The sequence below is a fragment of the Balaenoptera borealis genome (assembly GCF_965194805.1).
Source record: "Balaenoptera borealis genome assembly, chromosome: 1".
In the NCBI taxonomy this organism is placed as follows: domain Eukaryota; kingdom Metazoa; phylum Chordata; class Mammalia; order Artiodactyla; family Balaenopteridae; genus Balaenoptera; species Balaenoptera borealis.
The window spans coordinates 48,257,751-48,276,409 of NC_138860.1; the positions used below are offsets into that span (position 1 = coordinate 48,257,751).

At 41.5% G+C, this 18,659-nt stretch overlaps 1 protein-coding gene across 3 annotated transcripts in view; it reads left to right on the top strand.

Moving 5' to 3' along the window:
- The window catches only part of RGS8 (regulator of G protein signaling 8), a 135,847-nt gene that overhangs the window by 27,194 nt on the left and 89,994 nt on the right, over positions 1-18,659 (top strand). The window contains exons 3-6 of one of the 3 annotated variants that reach the window (XM_082401391.1): positions 6,176-6,259; positions 10,144-15,445; positions 16,704-16,777; positions 17,729-17,876. The gene's annotated coding sequence lies outside the window, so the exon portion shown is untranslated. Of the gene's footprint in view, positions 1-6,175; positions 6,260-10,143; positions 17,877-18,659 lie in introns of all 3 variants that reach the window. The other 2 variants (XM_082401390.1, XM_082401389.1) reach the window with 2 other exon arrangements.

Sequence of the window (18,659 nt, forward strand, 5' to 3'; positions counted from 1 at the left end):
GCTCACGGGCTTAGTTGCTCCGTGGCATGTGGGATCTTCCTGGACCAGGGATCGAACCCGTGTTCTCTGCACTGACAGGCGGATTCTCAACCACTGCGCCACCAGGGAAACCCCGAGGCCACTAGTTTAAGGACTTGCTAAATGCAAATGAAATAGTCAGAGTTGTTTTGTCCTGTCAGACGCGGGGTACAGCAGCTCACCATTTCTAAGCCATCCCCTCGCATAATCAAAAGCTGTAATTATCACGGAATGATGGTTAAGTCAGCTGAGTTTTTTTTTCGAAGAACTGAAAGTAGTTTTTGAAGAACTGAAATTTTTAGGAAGACTCACAAACTCAGGTTGCCATTAATGATAAAAAGCGACTAGCCTTATTGGTAATCCAAGGGTCATGTTAGAAAATGTGGAAATACTCAATGAACATTATTAGAAGAAATCAGTGAAATTCAGCGAGATGGAACATTTGTTTGGCACAGATTTTGCTAACATTTGCAAATACTTTCATGTCCTCAGATTTTAGCTTAAATTGTCTTCTTTCAAGGTCCATGGACTTTTAAGACCCAAGTGTTTTCCACTTACCTTTGCAAATGAAATAAGAGTTCTCTGCATTCCTTCCAGAATCTACAGTTGCCAGTGGGATTTAGTCATAGCTTTCCTGTTTCCTGGGGCTTCTTAGATGGTGAGACTCAGAATGCCTTCCTTAGAGCATTTAGCACAGAGGAGGAATAGAAGGTGGCATCCAGGCAATATTCCTGAAAGCTGAGATCCACAGATAGTGGTTAAAGTCAGCGTGCAGTTATATTGGCTGAGAATGTCATGCCAGCTGCTTCTAAATCCCACAAGATGATGGATGTCTTACTGCTATCCCTACTGCTCCCCAGAATTTATCAGCACAAAAGAAAAATGGGGAAATGTTAGAACTCCCAGAGAGAATTCCGAAATTCTTTTTCCAGCAGTGAGAAATGAAGGCTTGGGTGTCAGTTATGAATGAATCACCGGGCATTTGTGTGGCGGCAGGAAGGAGTATCGAAACCTTGGTATTGTAATCAAGAGCAGCAGAAACACCTGGACAAGTGAGGGGCCAGTGAGGTGGTCAGAGGGCTCGCATGGCAGAGCATTGTCATTCTCACCTGTGAATTTTAGCCAGTTGCCATTGAGGGAAAATGCACTGTTAATATTAGGGACACAAAATACTGCGGCCCTCTCACTGTGGAGGAATAAATGGTTCTAAGGCATGGAAATCCTGCACGGAGTCAGGAGTGAGTTGCCGAAGTTCTGGTGCCGTGGAACTGGTCAAGGGCTGTGTGGGTGGGAATCCAGGGGCAGCTGAAGATGGGTTTGAATCAGTCATCTTGGGTTTGGACACTAGTTTCCTTCCTTTCCCCTTCCTTCTCCTTTCTCCTGGTAAGGGAGCTAAGAATAAAAATGCTGGAACCTGCTGTTTTATTTTTCACTCAAGAAACTGATTAATGAGGGCTGCTGGGTTTAATCAATGGTTGTCTATTTCAGCTTAGAAAACACTATTTTGGGGAGTGGAAAAAATATTGGCAGTCATTCACCTTACGGAGAGCTGCATTATGTGGCAAATGGTTAAAGAAATAGACCTTGGAGAAGCCTGGGCTGAGATACTTGTTCCTCCAGCTGGTTAAGATATTCAATAGCTGTGTGACCTTGAGTGGTTCCCTCACTTCACCTGAGCCTGAGTCCCTTCACCCAGGAAATGGTGTTAATAATATTACTCGCCTCTTAAATTTGTTTTGAAAATTGAGCAAGAGCCTGATATGTTGGATAAATGTTAACTCCCTTCATTATCTACCTATCCTGCTTTCATCTTTTCAGAAGTAAGATAGAGGCTGCATTTGTTTATGGGTGCTTGGGTTTTGAGCCCCTGCTCCTGGTTAAATTTCCTGCTGAGTGTTTTCTGAATCCCTGCTCATCATGATGGAATCTGGAGAGTTAACATCACCCCTATTCATTTCTGTCTGGAGCCCTCCCCTCTCTTTCTTGCCTTAGGAAGTGAAAAATGAACAGATAACAAAGGAAAGTTTGCTTTAATTTCCTGGAGAAAAGCTGTAGAATAATAATTTGAGTACTTACTATTTGTTGAGCCTGGTCAACGTTGGGCACCCTCGCATAGTTTGTGCAGGCACGGTTTCATCGTACTTCACTTGTAATTCAGTGAGAATCCAATCAAATGGGAAGTCATGTGAAAGTATGCTGCAAACTGTAAAGTCCTGTATAATATCAGGTGTTATTGTCCTACATAGTGCCTTACATGTAATAGGTACTTTTAATATTTTGCCAAATTTGTTTTTATCATTGTCTCTCTCTCTCTATATCTTTCTCTTTCTCTATCTCTGTATATATATTTCATATATATATTATTTATATAGCATATCTTCTTATATTTATGTATTACATATATTTATATTTTTTCTAAACCTCTTGGCAACCTTTCAGAAACCATGTCCCTTTGTCCCTAAATACTTCAGCATATATTTTCTAAGAAGAATATTCACTCAGGATATTTAACAATGAATACTATTATCTAATTGCAGGTCTCACATTTTGCAAGTTGTTTCCATAATTTTTTATAAAATTTTTTGCACAGTGATGCTTTTTTATCTGGTCCAGAATCTAATACAGAATCATACATCTGGAATGGTGTTCTGGCCTTTTTTTGATTTTCATGACATTGACATTTTTGAAGAATTTAGGCCAGTTATTTTTTAGAGGTCTTTCAAACTGGGTTTTGTCTGATGCTCCCTCATGGCTAGAGTCAGATTACGCAGTTTTGGCAGGCATATTAAATAAGTGGTTAATGTTTTTTGAGCTAAATAGAAGACACGATCTGACATAGATTCTCTAAGTGTGAATTGTCAATCACTGGATGGTTTGAAGATTACCGGACAGGGAGTCAGCCAAGTGTGGAATCCAAAACCCAGTGTGGAAGCCAAGTTCTGCTATTAACCAGGTGATACTGAGTTACAATAATAAAAATAATGATGGTGGTAACAGTCATAATAACAACTTTACTTAGCAATATACAAAGTGATGTATTTTGACTTATGGATGAGGAAACTGAGGCTTGGGAAGATTAAGTTCCTTGCCCAAGGTCACACAGGTAGAGAAGGGCAGAGGCAGGGGTCAAACCCAAGTCTCAAAACTAGACTCTAAATCGTATGCTTCTAAACCGACATGCTGGCACAGAAGTCACATTGCTTGTTGGGAACTCATCTCTAAAAGGAGAAGAGTGAATTAAACAGAATGCATAAGATGGTGCTTTCCAGCCTTGTGGATTTCAAGAACAATAAAAATAGTTTTAAATATTGGGGAACAGACACAGGGCTTTACAATACTTTATTCTACCAAATAAGAATATTAAAATATAAAACAAAGTGTTATCTAATATCAGTACTGATTCTTAAAAAGGACATTTTAATATAAAATATAAATTGTTAAAAAGGACATTTAATATAATATAAAGCCATAATTTGAGAACAAAGAACATTCTTTGAAATTGGATATGTTAGTTTTGTAACATACTCAGTACCTTGTCGTTAATTTTCCCAGTTCACTGGGACCTTGTGAAAGCTCTGCCCAGAATAGCCGCATCTGTGGCTGGAATTTGGGGAGTACTGTATGATGCTGTCTTCTTGCTCTGTCTTCCAGTGGCTTTATTCTATTTGGTCAGGAGAGTGAACAGTGCACAGTGAGATGGAGCAGGGCTGGAATAGGGCAGGGAGATACAGCATTCGGGAGTGTGGATGTTGTCAGCCCCTGGGATTTATGGGTTGCCTTTGATTCTCCTTCCTCCTTACTCCAAAGTTCCTTGTTCACTACTCCCTGCCCTTAGCCCTCACTTTCAAGAAATAAGAAAGAGTTGTCAGGAGACCAAATATAACGTTATCATTTGGATAGCGTAGGAACAGAATATCACCTGTCTCATGTCTGAGGGCTCAGGATGGAAGGTCTAGAAGGAAGCTTCTGTCAGTTAAGTTAGACACTTATCCTGGCACAGAGTGCATTTATTTTATGTTTTATTTTTTCATTCTATTATATGTTTTTTATTAATATATTAAATAACCAAAGCTTGAAGTGGGTCTAATGACTCCTATAATGTCAAAGTAGTAGTGATGACTGTAAACAACATTTTGCAACATTATATCAACTGTAATGTGGTATTAAAATAGCTTTGTCATAGGTGACAAAGTAATAGGCGCTGCTGTTACTACCTTCTAAGTATGACACCTACAATCATAATCTAGGGAAAGGCTAACTTTCAGTTAAAGGTGAGTGAAAATCAAGATGCAATTTTTTTTCCATTTCAAGTTCATGGATTCCCTGAATTCTATCCATGGATCCCTTGGTGGGAAGAATCTGTGGACCCCAGATTAAAACCCCTGGTTTAAAGTCTATACTCCCTGCCCACTTCCTCATCTTCCATTCATCTCTCAAGTTTATGATTCCTCAGATATCTGTTGAGTGCCGACTGTGTATAGGGTAAGCAATGTTTTGTAATCTAGCTTTTACTCCCATGGCCCATGGTCCCTCTTCTCACCAAAGTCACAAATGTCCCCTCCAATTCAAAGGATGTTTTTCCATCTTCATTATTACTCCATCTCTGTGCAGCCTCAGAAGCCAAACCATTCTCTCCTTGGAACTTTCTCCTTCCTGGGCTTCTGCAATATTCCTCATGTCTGTGACACAGTGGTTTTAAACCCTCATAATGGCAGAACTCACACAGGGAGCCTTTTCAAAATGTGGGTCTGGGGCTCTGTTCTCTGGATATTCTGAGAATGTTTGCAGGAGGATCCAGGCTACACAAATAATTCGATTTTGTATCAATGGTTGAGAATCACTTCCTAAGTGATTGATGAGTGCTTAATGTATGTTTTACACCCACAGCTATATAAAAATAATCATCATAAACATAGCTATCACCTTAGACACGTATTTTTCTTTCTCCCACTGAGTTTCAAAGCACAGGTCTCAATCTTTTCTTGGCTTCATTTCCCTCTTTAAAAGTGAAAACAAAGCAAAACTCCACCTCCTTCAACAAAGTGATTTATGTATAAATGAGGAAATGTCTGCAAAATGCTTCTGGAATCAAATGTATTTTGTAAAAATAAAAATCATACTTTATTTTGGAAGCAAACTGGGAGAAGGTAGAGATAGATGATAAATTCCAGGGGTGGCTTGTGAAATGCTAATTCATTGACAATGGTAAGTAAGCAACGTTAGTCTCTGTGTGAGAATGTGGGACAGGCAGGAAGTGAACTTTTGCTGGTGTGAGGTTTGTAACTAGCAAACCTAGCGCAAGGTCATAGAATTTTAAAGAAATACTGACTCTTAAAGTTGGAAGGAACCTTATGGTTCCATTCTTTATCTCATGCTTGAATCCTTGTGAAAACATCCAGTCAGGGCCACATTATCACTTTCATGAGTCCCAGGCATATTTGCTTTGTAGGCCTTCTGCTTCATAAAAAATATTTAAAATTATATTTTATGATTCCACTGGAATAAAACCGACTATAATCTAGGCCGGATTCATTATTATATATTTATTATTATCACACACATTTTTCTTATGATTTTAAAAGAAATCAAAATTAAAACATTTTTGTGGGCCCCTAAAAGAATCACGGGCCTTTGGCACTTGCCTTCTGTACTTTGGAGAAGTCCGCTCTGCTTCCAGAGAGGGGACTCATTCTTACAAAGCAGCCTATATATTCCATTTAAGGATGATTTTATTTGATAGAAAGTTCTTTTTTATTTTGAGCTGAAGTTTGCTTTTCTTCGTTAAAGACTTTTATTCTAGTTCTTTTCCCTAGAAATAGTCTCTTCCTTCTTCCTCGTGTCCTGAGTACAAGAGCTTGGCTATTTGAAGTGTGAGCCATAGACCAGGAGCATTGACATCACCTGGAGGCTGATTTGACATCACCTGGAGGCTGATTAGACATGCAGAATCTCAGGTCTCACCCTGTATCTACTGAATCAGAATCTGCATTTTAAAAGCTCTTCGGGTATTCACATTATGGAGAAGCACTATACTGGCAAGAAAAACAATAGCAAATATTTATTGAGTGCTACTCTATGCTGGACACTATTTTAAGTGCTTCATGTGGATTGCCTAATTAATACTTTCAATAACCTTATTTATTTTTCCATTTTACAGATGGGCAAATTGAGGCACAGAGATGAGTGACTTGCTCAAGGTTTATCCAGTAAGGAAGTGATGTGCAGGAATTCAAACCAAGCGGTATGACTCCAGGACCTATTAGGCTCATTTTTTTTCAAATTGAAGTATAGTTGAAGTACAGTAATATTATGTTACAGGTATACAATATAGTGATTCACAATTTTTAAAGGTTATACTTAATTTATAGTTATTATAAAATATTGACAATATTCTCCAAGTTGTACAATATATCCTTGTAGCTTATTTTATACCTAATAGTTACCTCTTATATGCTCATTACCTCCGTGCTAGTTTGCCCATCCTTCTGTGCTTCTTTCGAGAAAAACTTGTTGCTGCCTTGCTCATAGCCCAGATTGCCAGGGCAGGGCATTTTTTTTTAATACCACTTAACCCCACCCTCTTGCTATAGCTGATTGGAGGAGAGATGAATCCCTGATTCATAGCCAGGCAATCTGTAACTAGACTATAACTTACCACTTGGGTGGTCTGCTAAAAACCAGTAATTGATAAGCTGGGCTTTGTTAAAATTAAAAAATTCTGCTCTGTGAAGACAATGTCACAAGAATGAGTAGACAAGCCACAGACTGGGAGAAAATATTTGCAAAAGACACATGTGGGGGCTTCCCTGGTGGCGCAGTGGTTGAGAGTCTGCCTGCCAATGCAGGGGGCGCGGGTTCGAGCCCTGGTCTGGGAGGGTCCCACATGCCGCGGAGCGGCTGGGCCCGTGAGCCACAATTGCTGAGCCTGCGCGTCTGGAGCCTGTGCTCCACAACAGGAGAGGCTGCGATAGTGAGAGGCCCGTGCACTGCGATGAAGAGTGGTCCCCACTTGCCACAACTAGGGAGAGCCCTCGCACAGAAACGAAGACCCAACACAGCCATAAATAAATAAATAAATATTAAAAAATATATATATATATATAAAAAAAAAAGACACATGTGGTACAGGATTGTTTTCCAAAATATACAAAGAACTCTAAAACTGAAGGATAAGAAAACAAACAATTTAATTCAAAAATGGGGACTTCCCTGGTGGTGCAATGGTTAAGAATCCGCCTGCCAGTGCAGGGGACACGGTTCAAGCCCTGGTCCGGGAAGATCCCACATGCCACGGAGCAACTAAGTCCGTGCGCCACAACTACTGAGCCTGCTCTCTAGAGCCCGCCAGCCACAACTACTGAGCCCGTGTGCCACAACTACTGAAGCCCAAGAGCCTAGAGCCTGTACTCTGCAACAAGAGGAGCCACTGCAATGAGAAGCCCGCACACCACAACAAAGAGTAGCCCCTGCTCACTGCAACTAGAGAAAGCCCGCACGCAGCAACGAAGACCCAACGCAGCCAAAAATAAATAAATAAAAAATTTAAGAAAAAAAGAGCCAAAGACATTAACAGATACCTCACCAGAGAAGATATACAGATGGCAAATAAGCATACAAAAAGATGCTTACATCATATATCATCAGAGAAATGTAAATTAAATACATCTATTAGAATCACCAAAATCTGGAACACTGAGAACACAAAATGCTGGTTGGGATGTGGAGCAACAAGAACTCTAATTCACTGCTGGTGGAAATGCCAAATGGTACAGCCACTTTGGGAAACAGTCTGTGGTTTCTTACAAAATTAAATGTACTCTTACCATATGATTCAGAAATCTTGCTCCTTGGTGTTTATCCAAAGGAGTCGAAAACTTATGTCCACCCAAAAATATGCACATGGATGTTTATAGCAGCTTTATTCATAATTGCCAAAACTTGGAAGCAACCAAGATGTCCTTGGGTAGATGAGCGGATAAATTAACCGTGGTTCTTCCGGACAATGGAATATTACTCAGCGCTAAAAAGAAGTGAGTTACCAGGCTATGAAGACATGGAGGAAGCTTAAAATCGTATTATTTAGTAAAAGAAGTCAACTGAAAAAGCTACACACTTGGAATTATATAGTATGACTCCAACTATATGACATTCTGGAAAAGGCAAAACTATGAAAGCAGTAAAAAGATCAGTGGTTGCCAGGGTTTGGAGGTGGGAGAGGAGAAATGAATAGGCAGAACACAGAGGATTTTTAAGGCAGAGAAGATACTCTGTATGATACAGTAATGATGGATCCGTGTCATTATACATCTGTCCAAACCTATAGAATGCGCAAAACCAAGAGTGAACTCTAATGTAAACTATGGACGGACTTAGGGTGATTATGATGTGTCAATGTAGGTTCATCAGTTGTAACAAATGTACTGCTCTGGTGAGGGATGATGATGATGGGGGAGGCTACGCATGGGTGGGGAGAGGGGGTGTATGGGGAATCTGTATTTTCCTCTCAATTTTGCTGTGAACCTAAAACTGCTCTAGAAAAAGAAAGTCTTTTAAAAAAAGTAAGTCAAGCCACTGAGATTCTCACTCAATGGTATTTAAATGCAGCAACTTGGAAAGCATTTGTTAGCTGTTAGGGGAAGAAGCAGATGGGGCCAGATGAGTCATGTGAAAGGTGACTTTTCTATAAAAAGGCACTTGAGCTTCTGCTCCTGTAGTGTCTAGACCACCTGAAGTTCAAACCCACTCTCCCACCATTTTTCTAGGAGGCCCAAGCCTATTACGGTTCCATCTCTTGAATATCCCTAGGAGTCTCCTTAGAAGCTCTGTACTAATCCCATTTTACCTGAGCTAGCTTGAATGAGTTTCTGTTGTTTATTATCATAAAAACCAAACTGCAATGACACGCAGTCATGTACTTGAAAACTCCCATGCATCTCCTTGAGAGATCCCTCTCTAAGCAAAACACCCCCAATTCAATCAGTTAATCTTCATCCCTGGTGTTTACTCCCTCTCTTGGTCCTTTCTCTCTGGACCATAGAGTTGTAGTCTTTAAAAATGGACTATCATGAAGGCTGGAATGGGCAGCTACTTTTATGGAGCAATTTGAAGGGAAAAAGTAGGTCCACTAGCCTCCAAAGTTCTTCTTTAGCCCCTAGCAAGACTCTTCCCCAGAGCCTTAAAATTGGTTCTGTTTACAAGAGGGTCTTTAAAGGGGCTACAGTATAACTTGCTGAGAGTGAAGCCCTGTGCCAATGAGTAGGAGTAGGTCCTTTGAAGAAAAGCAGTGAAAATCAAGGCTGGGGAGAAGGGCCAGAGAGAAGTTTTTCCTAAGCCTGCTTTGGCTTGAAGGTATTTCAAAGGAGAAATCCTGGTGGAAGACTGTGTCGCCCAAACTCTGGGGAAGGAACAAGTGTGCAAACTGGCAGGTGACTGGTTTGCAGCAGTAGAGAGAAACTGTGGTCTCTTCCCCCTTGTGGTTGTTATGTTCAGGTCAGTACTAACTTTAGCCCTGCAGTCCTCAAATGGGGACAGTCCACTAGTGGATTAAATCCTCCTTAAATGACTGAGAAGCTTTTAGCCAGAGATCAGAAGTAAGGAAAGGAAATTATTTCATCTATTCTCTGCCTGGTGTGTGATGATTTCCAGGGAAGCCGGTTCTCCAGTGTTTTGCATAATAATAAACCTTTCTATTCATGTAGCATTGATCTACCAGGAGCTTGAAGTCCTCCATAAGCATTTTATCAGCTACTCTCATGGGGCAGGGGGCAAGGGGGGGGTGGTACCTGGGAAGGGGGGGGAAGCAGGACTTCGGAAGGAGAGGGTGGGGGGGGAAGAAAACCCAAGGACTTTTTCATTGTATAAATGGGCTCACAGTATTGCGCCTCTACTGGCTTCATGCTGGCTGGGTGTCCAGTTACCCACTACTGTGTAATTATCCTCATTCCATCATTTATTTGCCTCATTTCCACGTGGGGTAAATATCCTCATTCTTGACTGGGGAAACCGACGCACAGAGAAGCCGTGCAGGATGATTGAGTTCTCAAGCCAGGCCATTGACAATTCTGGAGCAAATGTTATCAGATGTTCAGCTACCGACCTGTCTCTCCACCTTCCTCCTGCCTGTAGTGAGCAGGGGACGGTTCCAGAGCTGAGGTGGGCTGGTTTGTCCTGAAACAAGTCTGAGGAGAAAAGGTGAGTATCACTCGAGCTGGGAAGGCATGACCCCAAGGTGGCTGGCTGACCTTCAGACACGTGGTCCTTAGACCCACATCCAACACTGTTCTCATCAGATCACACTGCCCCTGTGGGGCTCGAACATTTCAAAAAAGATCTGAAGGGTGTTTCAAATGGTGCTGGGACATAAATAGCTATTGCAGAAGAATGTTGCCTCAGTGATATGATGACTGAATCAGCACCACGTTGAATTAGCAGCAATCTGGTTTTCAGGGTAATCGAGTGATGGTAAATGAACGTTATTACATTTTTACCCTGTGAATGAGTCCTTAGGAAAAAGACAAATAGCTTCCAGGTGTCTTGCCACAAGATTTAAACAACCGAGTCACTCGAACTTGACGGAGGAACAAGTGGCAGCATAGAATCTCCTCATGATTCAGCGGCTGCCAACTTGGACTGTCCCCAGTTCCAACTTTAGCATCTTTCTTTAGTCACTCTGCCGTATAGTCAGTTCCCTTCTGTAGATGCACAATAGGAGGAAATTCTAATGAAGGAGACAAAGCTGCCATTGTACCGTCTGACCAAATGTCCCCTGAGACAACAGGCCACCCATTGCCAGGAAAGGCAGTTCCTGAGAGGAACCACCTGGGGATATTCTGTGTCAGGGCCTTGAATCATTGGCCATCCCTGAGCAGGCCTGATTGATGTGCTGCCACCTCTGGTTGCCAAGGAAGCAAGGTAATCCCTCAAGAATGTCCAATCAGGGACTTCCCTGGCTGTCCAGTGATTAAGACTTTGCCTTCTAATGCAGGGGGTGCAGGTCAAGGAGCTGAGATCCCACATGCCTCACGGCCAAAAGAACCAAAAAACATAACGCAGAAGCAATATTGTAACAAATTCAATAAAGACTTTAAAAAAAATGGGCCACATCAAAAAAAAAAAAATCTTTGAAAAAAAACGAAAAGAGTGTCCGATCAGGTGGCTCAGCCCAGACTCTGTTGTGAGGGCAAGAGGTGGGACAGAATGGAGGGAGTATTGTCCTGGAAGTCTTGTCTCTATGTCAGCTAGACTTTAGCCTAACAGATGACATTAGGTGGGTTGGAACTCTCTGGGTCTTAGTTTTCTCATCTGTGGGGTTAATGACCTAGAACGGCTGGGCAGGAATTAGAGGATAAACTCACTTAAAAGCATGGACTATGTGGCCTATTTCATTAGCATAAAGGCATCCAGTGCATTTGCGTTGACTGATAAAACTGAGAGTCTACGAACTTATGGTTACTGGGTGGGGAGGGACGGATTGGGAGTTTGGGATGGACATGTACACACTGCTATACTTAAAATAGATAACCAACAAGAACCTACTGTATAGCACAGGGAACTCTGCCCGATATTCTGTAATAACCTAAATGGGAAAAGAATTTGAAAAAGAATAGATACATGTATATGTATCTTTGCAGTACACCTGAAACTAACACAACATTGTTAATCAACTATACTCCAATATAAAATAAAAATTTTTAAAAAATGGAGAGTCTACATTTATTTACTGATGGTGGATTTCCAGGGGGCCATCAGTCCACAGAGAAGTCCCCAAAGAGATGAGTTTGGTGGAAGAACAGGATACTCCAAGGAAAAAATGTTACCTCTTGTGACTGAATTTTAAAAAATATACTTAGAAAACCTTTGGAAGCGATTAAGCCTAATCTATAAAGAATGCTTTGCCAGTGGGCTTAAGTATCTTCCCATTGATTATAAAGAAAGAAAAATCCTCTGTAAAGTCAGGGGTCTGAAACTGCTTGTTGATGTCAAGATGGTAGTGTTACCATGACAAGTGCCAGAGAAGGGTGTTGGTCTTCACAGAGCTTAAAAATAGAAAATTTGGTAAGTGTCACTATGTCTTCTTTGTTATCCAGGAAAGAGGGCAGGCCATTCTAGCTGACTGGTCCCAGTTCTTTAGACAGAGTGGAAAGGGGACAATTCATTAAGCTCTTACAGCCCAAGAAAAAGAGCCGTTAAACATATTCCACATCCTCTGTTGTAATTCTACTTTCAGCAAACAACTTTGTGATCTCTAATTTGTTTATTAATCACTCTTAATGAGCACCTACTATATGCCTGGCCCTGCTTACTACATACATTTCATGTGCATTCTCATACATGGCTCCTCACAGCGACCTTTTAAGGCAAGTATTGAGAACCCCATTTTTAGAGGAAGAAGCAGACTAAGGGTGGTTAAGTCACTTCCTCAGAGTTACTCATCAGCAATGGTAGAGCTGTGATTTAATACTGCTTGGACTAACTTTCAATGCCTTCTTTCTTTTCTGCATGCTGCTGCCTATTGGAAGGAAACTGCGTGATGCTTCTGGTTTTCTAATCTTGCACCAGAGTTGTCTCCCTGGCTGGAAATGAAGGAGTGGCCACAGTTGGTGAGACTCAAGCCTCCCACACTGGTTATTTGTGGGTGAACTTGTTATTGTGTTTGAATGGATAGGATGGAACCAGATCAGACCTTGAACTGCGGTATTCTCATGAAGATAGTGTCTCTGTGGCCCTGACAAAAATAGGTTGTCAGTTCTTCCCCTTATATTTTGGCACTGATTACCCTCTGGAAGGACTTGTGAAGACACAAAATATTCTCTGTGTGGCATCCTTAAATGGGAAGCACGCTGAAATTTACTTTTTCTCCTCAGGAAAGCTCCAAATTAAATGGATACAAGTAGCTTGGTATTATTGCTTTTGTTTTCACAGCTGCTGAAATAGCTCTGGCTTTCCTGGTTTGATTCATGATAACTTTGGTTGAAATTACATGTGTCTAAAGATAGGACATGCAGGTCAGAGCTCCTGAATGGATATTGTCCTTTGTTTAAATGGGATCTGCTCATTTTAGCTCAAAGCAGTCCTTGACCCACAAATGAATATGAAAAGCCCATAGAAGTCCCTCAATATGGATAATTTTATCTGTATGGTCTCAGCAATTCATATATATTGTGTTTGCATTTAAGAGGGTATTTCAGCAATGAACATGAGGCATGTCTGACCCCCTTTTCATTGGGAAGGTTCATAGTTAGGTGCCTATATTGCATATTTGTACTGACACACAGCAATGAATTGCTTCAGTGGTGGGTGATCAGAAAGGTGAGGGTGGTGGGAGGTGGCAGCAGACAGGGATCTAAAAACCACGTTGTAAGATGGCCTGGGGGTTTTTAGCTCAGGGAAGAAGTCTGAAGGAGGCAAGCTGTCTTCAGATACTCAGGGGACTCACTTCCCTGGGCAGAAAGAAGTCGGCTTCCCCTCTTTTACCCTAGGGGGCAGAACTTGGACTAAAAGAAGGTAGATGAAGGAAAACAGTCATGTGGGGAAAATCTTTAAATCAGGATGCGTGGAGAGTTTACTATAAGGAACAGTGCTTGGGCATTAAAGTTGTTTGGAATGATGGAGGGGGATACCTCCATACCTAATGATATGCTCCCTATCACTGGGATGCATTCAAACCAGGGAAGCTATGGCTTGGATTCCAGCACTGGGTGAGAGGTTATACCCAATGACCGTAAGTTCCATTCCAATTCTAGTTCACGGTTTGATTGAGACACTGATGTCAGTTACTCTTATGTGAATCAAATATGAGAAATCATTTAACAGTGTACGTTGGAGAAGAGTGTATTTATGCACTAAAACTTCAATAATTTAAAATAATTGAAGGGGAAAGCCAGTTTGGTTGGTGAAGTTGTTTATGAAATGCTTGTAAATAATAAAAGGCTATTTTACGACTTTCAGGTCCATGGATGTGTGGAATTATGTCTACCGAAGTTGCCTGATAAAGGTCCTGCTTTAATGAATAGAGAATGATTTGTAATCAACGTATCAGAGCACCAGACTTGCTGGCCTCTGCTTAGATTAGAATCAAATCATTTGTAATTCAGAATGTTTGAAAACAGTTGGTCTCTTAAGTAAATAAAGAGGCCCCTCAGATTTTCATTTCAAGTATTTATTTGCTGTCAGCCTTTCCTTTTTTTCTGTTGATAGTGCAAAGGGAAGCTTATATCAAAATGTCACAAGTAAAAAACAAACAAAAAGTGCACTATGAATAAATGAGGATTTTTGCCAGACGAATTCTGTTTCTTAGGTTGGATAATAGATTGCTCAAAACTCCTGAAACTTTCTGAGGAGTTACTGATATCTAGAGGGTGTGGCAAAAATTGGATTTAACATTGTTTTAATTCACTCATCAAACTTTAATGTTCAAAAGATCACATATTATATGATTCTCTTTACATGAAATGTCCAGAAATAGGCAAATACATAGAAACAGAAAGTAGATGGGTAGCGCTTGGGGATGGAGTGCGGACTTTGAGGGGAGGAACAGAGTGACTGCTGATGGATATGGGGTTTCTTTTTGAGGGGATGAAAATGTTCTAAAATCCGTTGTGGTGATGGTTACACAACTCTGTGAATACACTAAAAACCACTGAATTTTATACTTTGCATAGGTGAATTGTATGGTATGTGAATTATACCTCAAAAATTATGGAGCTGTGTTATGAGTCAGAAACTGCTCTGGGCACTAGAAATAGAATGTTAACAAGACTAAGTCCCTGCCCTCAGAGAGCTTACATTCCAGTGGGAGAATCAGGTAATAAATGTGTGAGCAAACATGTAAAAACATAACTTTAGGAAGAGATAGCATGCTGAAGAAAAATAAAGCAGGATAAGGAAATAGAGAGTGATGTGTGTGCGTGCATCTGTGTATATGTGTTTGTGTGTCTGAGTGTATAGCTATAGCATACCTGTCTGTATGTGTGCATGTGTGTATTGTGTGCATGTGTGTATGCATGTGTATATGTGCACATTGTGTGTATGTGTGTGTCTGTGTGTGCACACATGTTCTCTATTTTAGATAGGGTGAATAGGGAGGACCTCTCTGGATCCTCCCAGAATGAGCCATCCAGATGACTGGAGTTAAGTACATCTCAGGCAGTGCACACCTTAAGGCAGGAATATTTTTGGCCTGTGCAGCCGAGAAGCAGAACAGGGCACTTGTGGGAAATAAAGTTGGAGAGGTTGGCAGGAGTCAGGTCATGCAGGGTAATAACCATGATAATAATATCTGTGAATTATTTTAAGAGCTCAGTCTTAGCATTGATAATCACTACTAACTTTGCATGCCTTTTTTGTAGTCCCTAAGTCCTTCTCACAACCATTATCTTGTCTGATGCTCACAACAAAAGAAGTTGCAATTAGTCTTCTCAGTCTAGAGGTAAGGAAAATGTGAGAAATTGTCCACAATTCTTCCTGCTCCATGGGACTGTGACCCCACTTCAGATCATGACCCATGTCTGGGAATTCCTGTTTTCTCAGGCCCTACGTCAGCACTTGGTGCAAGACATAGGCCCAGTGAGTGTTTATGGAATTGACTTCTCTGAGGTCACAAAGTGAGTGGCCAACCAAGCCAAGACTGAAGTTCTGGTCATCTCATTCCACACCCTATTCTGTCTGCGCTGACTCATGTGGCCATGTTACTTTTCCCATTGAATCACAGAATAATGCGGATGACAGAGTCCTCAGGGGTTATCTTCCCCATAGGTTGATGTTTACGTGTTCTGAGGCCTGTGGGAGTTTACGCAGTAGTTTCACAGGACTCCGCTAAAAGGGGTTGATCAGCCTCTCTTATAATTACACAATCCCACTTTAACTGAGGAGCAAGTTTTGATCAGTATATTCTATTAGGTGAATTTAGCATAATTAATTTTTATCCCTGACTTTTGCAGTTTAGTAATTTTCGTCTCTGCCTTACCATCCAGCCAGGTTCCCTCTTAGCAAATCCTACAGTCTCTCGCCTTTTAGCTACATAACAAGGTGATGAAGGACATGAGTTCAAACACTGAATCGAGCTCAAATCCTAGCCTTGCTCTTAATAGATGTGTGACATTTGACAATTAGTCATTCTGAGCTCCAGTTTCTCCATCAGTAAAATGGAGATAATGGTATTATTGATCTCATAGGACCGTTCTGAAAGTTAAAGGTGCTCAGAGCAGCACCTAGAACAGAGTAAACATTTACTGAAGTAAATGTTAGCTATCGTTAGCTAGTATGCTTATCCACTTTCACCTCCCCCCGACCCAGTACCACTCACCGTAGAATTGTGGCTAAGGAGGCAAGACATGAGGTAATTGCTTGTCAGTGCTTCTCAGTATGCAGAATTTAGGATGCCATCATGGAAGGACAGTTAGGTGGTTCCTTGGATTGGAACACAGCATGTGCACAGATGGAAACTAGGTTGATTAACTCCTGAGCATTCTACAGGGGGTTTAAGGGAGGGTGTGATTACTGAGTCTACCCAAGTACAATCTTCCATATGAATCTCTGCGGCTGTTACTAAACTCTCCAATTGGAGGCTATTTTTACCAGGTGATGATAGAAATTGGGAGTTGGGGATTCAGGAGAACAGCATGGGCGGGGATAAAAAGCCATTGATAAAAAGAGCCATTTGCCTCCCTTCTCTTTTCCTCTTTTAGATTCTGGAAGGAACTGCTCTTTCTGGTGTCCGCTGCTGTTTTGTCTCCTGTTCGAAGATTGTCGCTGTTGCCAGGTAACTGCTGGCTCCTGCAAAGGCTTCTGGGGGAGCGGCCAGCGCTTGGCTGCCCGCTGGCTGGGTGACTGGGAGGGAGCTGCAAGGAGGCAGAGGTCAAGGCTGACAGGAAAGGAAGCATCAGTGCCTGCACTTATAAACCAGGGCTGCTGAGACGGCCTCTAGGCTTATGGAAGAAGGGGAGGCCTGAAAAACATGTAGATAACAAGGAAATCCTCAGCACCTCCTTTTCCCATGCATATTCATCTCTGGCACAAATAAAAAGCTAGTGAATATAAAATACTTTGGAAAAGGAATAAACAATTTGACTTATTCTTTTCTTTCTCCTTTAAAAATAAGTCCCCCCAAATTCCAGCAAACGTGTGTATGGATGTGACTGTTGGCGCTATAATACCCCCGTCCAAAGCACATCAGTCCTTCATCTCAGTACTCTGAGTACAGTACTCATTACTCAGTACTCAGGACAGGTCCGCTGGCCCAGTGACTCTTACCGTCAGCGTTAGGGGGAAGATAAATTGTCTTCCCAGACTCTGCAGGGCTCCTTGGAAAGCCATGTGTCAGGGTCTTTTTCTCTCACATATTAAGCACTGATTCTCTTCCTAAATGAGTAATAACTTACACCAGAAAAAGAGCAGAAAGTGAAGCAGAATAGCAGCTGACTGTCCCCAGCGTATTTCAGTGTTCATCGGTAAGCTGAGCACATGTGTGAGGGAATAATCCATTTTCACATGGGCAGTGGCCGTGAATGTCAGCTAGAAGGGACCTGGGAGATGATCCAGATGATTCCTTATTTCAGGGATGAGGAGAGAGCAGAGGTTAAGTGCTTATCCAGTTCAGGGATGAGACTCCAGATTAAACCTTCCATGAAAGAGAGAGGATGTCCATTTAACTCTCTAGCTTTCACATTTTTCAGTGTCCCGTATCATTAACCTTCAGCCTCTTTCCCCACAGACTGCTTCTGAGACTATCTCCCTGGCCCTCCAAGGCATGTTACAGCCTCTTCATTCTGACCCTGCCACCTAAATGGACCTGCCATCCATCTCTGAACAGTTTCCCAGACTTATACTTGGTTTCAAGGTCCTTTATTAGTTTTCTCTTGGTGAGTGATTGCATCATCTCTCTCTGTCAAGAAATGTTTCACTGACTCCTGCTAAAACAATTTGGTCTTGATTTCTTTATCTCTTCCATTTCCTGATTCCATATTTTATATTAATTATTTTTAATGTTTCAAACAGGATCAACCATAAAAAGGGTGCTCAGAGTACAGCTGGCATGGCCTATGGAGATGAGAGAACACATCATAGGAGATGTTAAATTTTTTTTTAAGTAACACCAAATAATTGGCCTTGGAGAAACGATTATTTCATTTAAAAAGTTTGAGATGATAAGTCTAAAATATATTTAATTCTATTTTGTTTTAATATATATATTTTCTTTCTTTTTTAAATTAATTAATTAATTAGTTAATTTATTTTTGGCTGCATTGGGTCTCCGTTGCTGCACGTGGGCTTTCTCTAGTTGCAGCGAGCGGGGGCTACTTTTCGTTGCAGTGCACAGGCTTCTTATTGTGGTGGCTTCTCTTGTTGCGGAGCATGGGCTCTAGGCGCGCGGGCTTCGGTAGTTGTGGCACGCGGGCTTCGATAGTTGTGGCACGCAGGCTCTAGAGCACAGGCTCAGTAGTTGTGGCGCATGGGCCCAGGTGCTCTGCGGCATGGGGGATCCTCCCAGACCAGGGATCGAACCCATGTCCCCCACACCGGCAGGCGGAGTCTTAACCACTGCACCACCAGGGAAGTCCCAATATATATATTTTCTTAAGGCATATAAAAATAGTATAGGCTGCTATTTATTGAGCACTTACTATATGTCAAAGTATGATCCT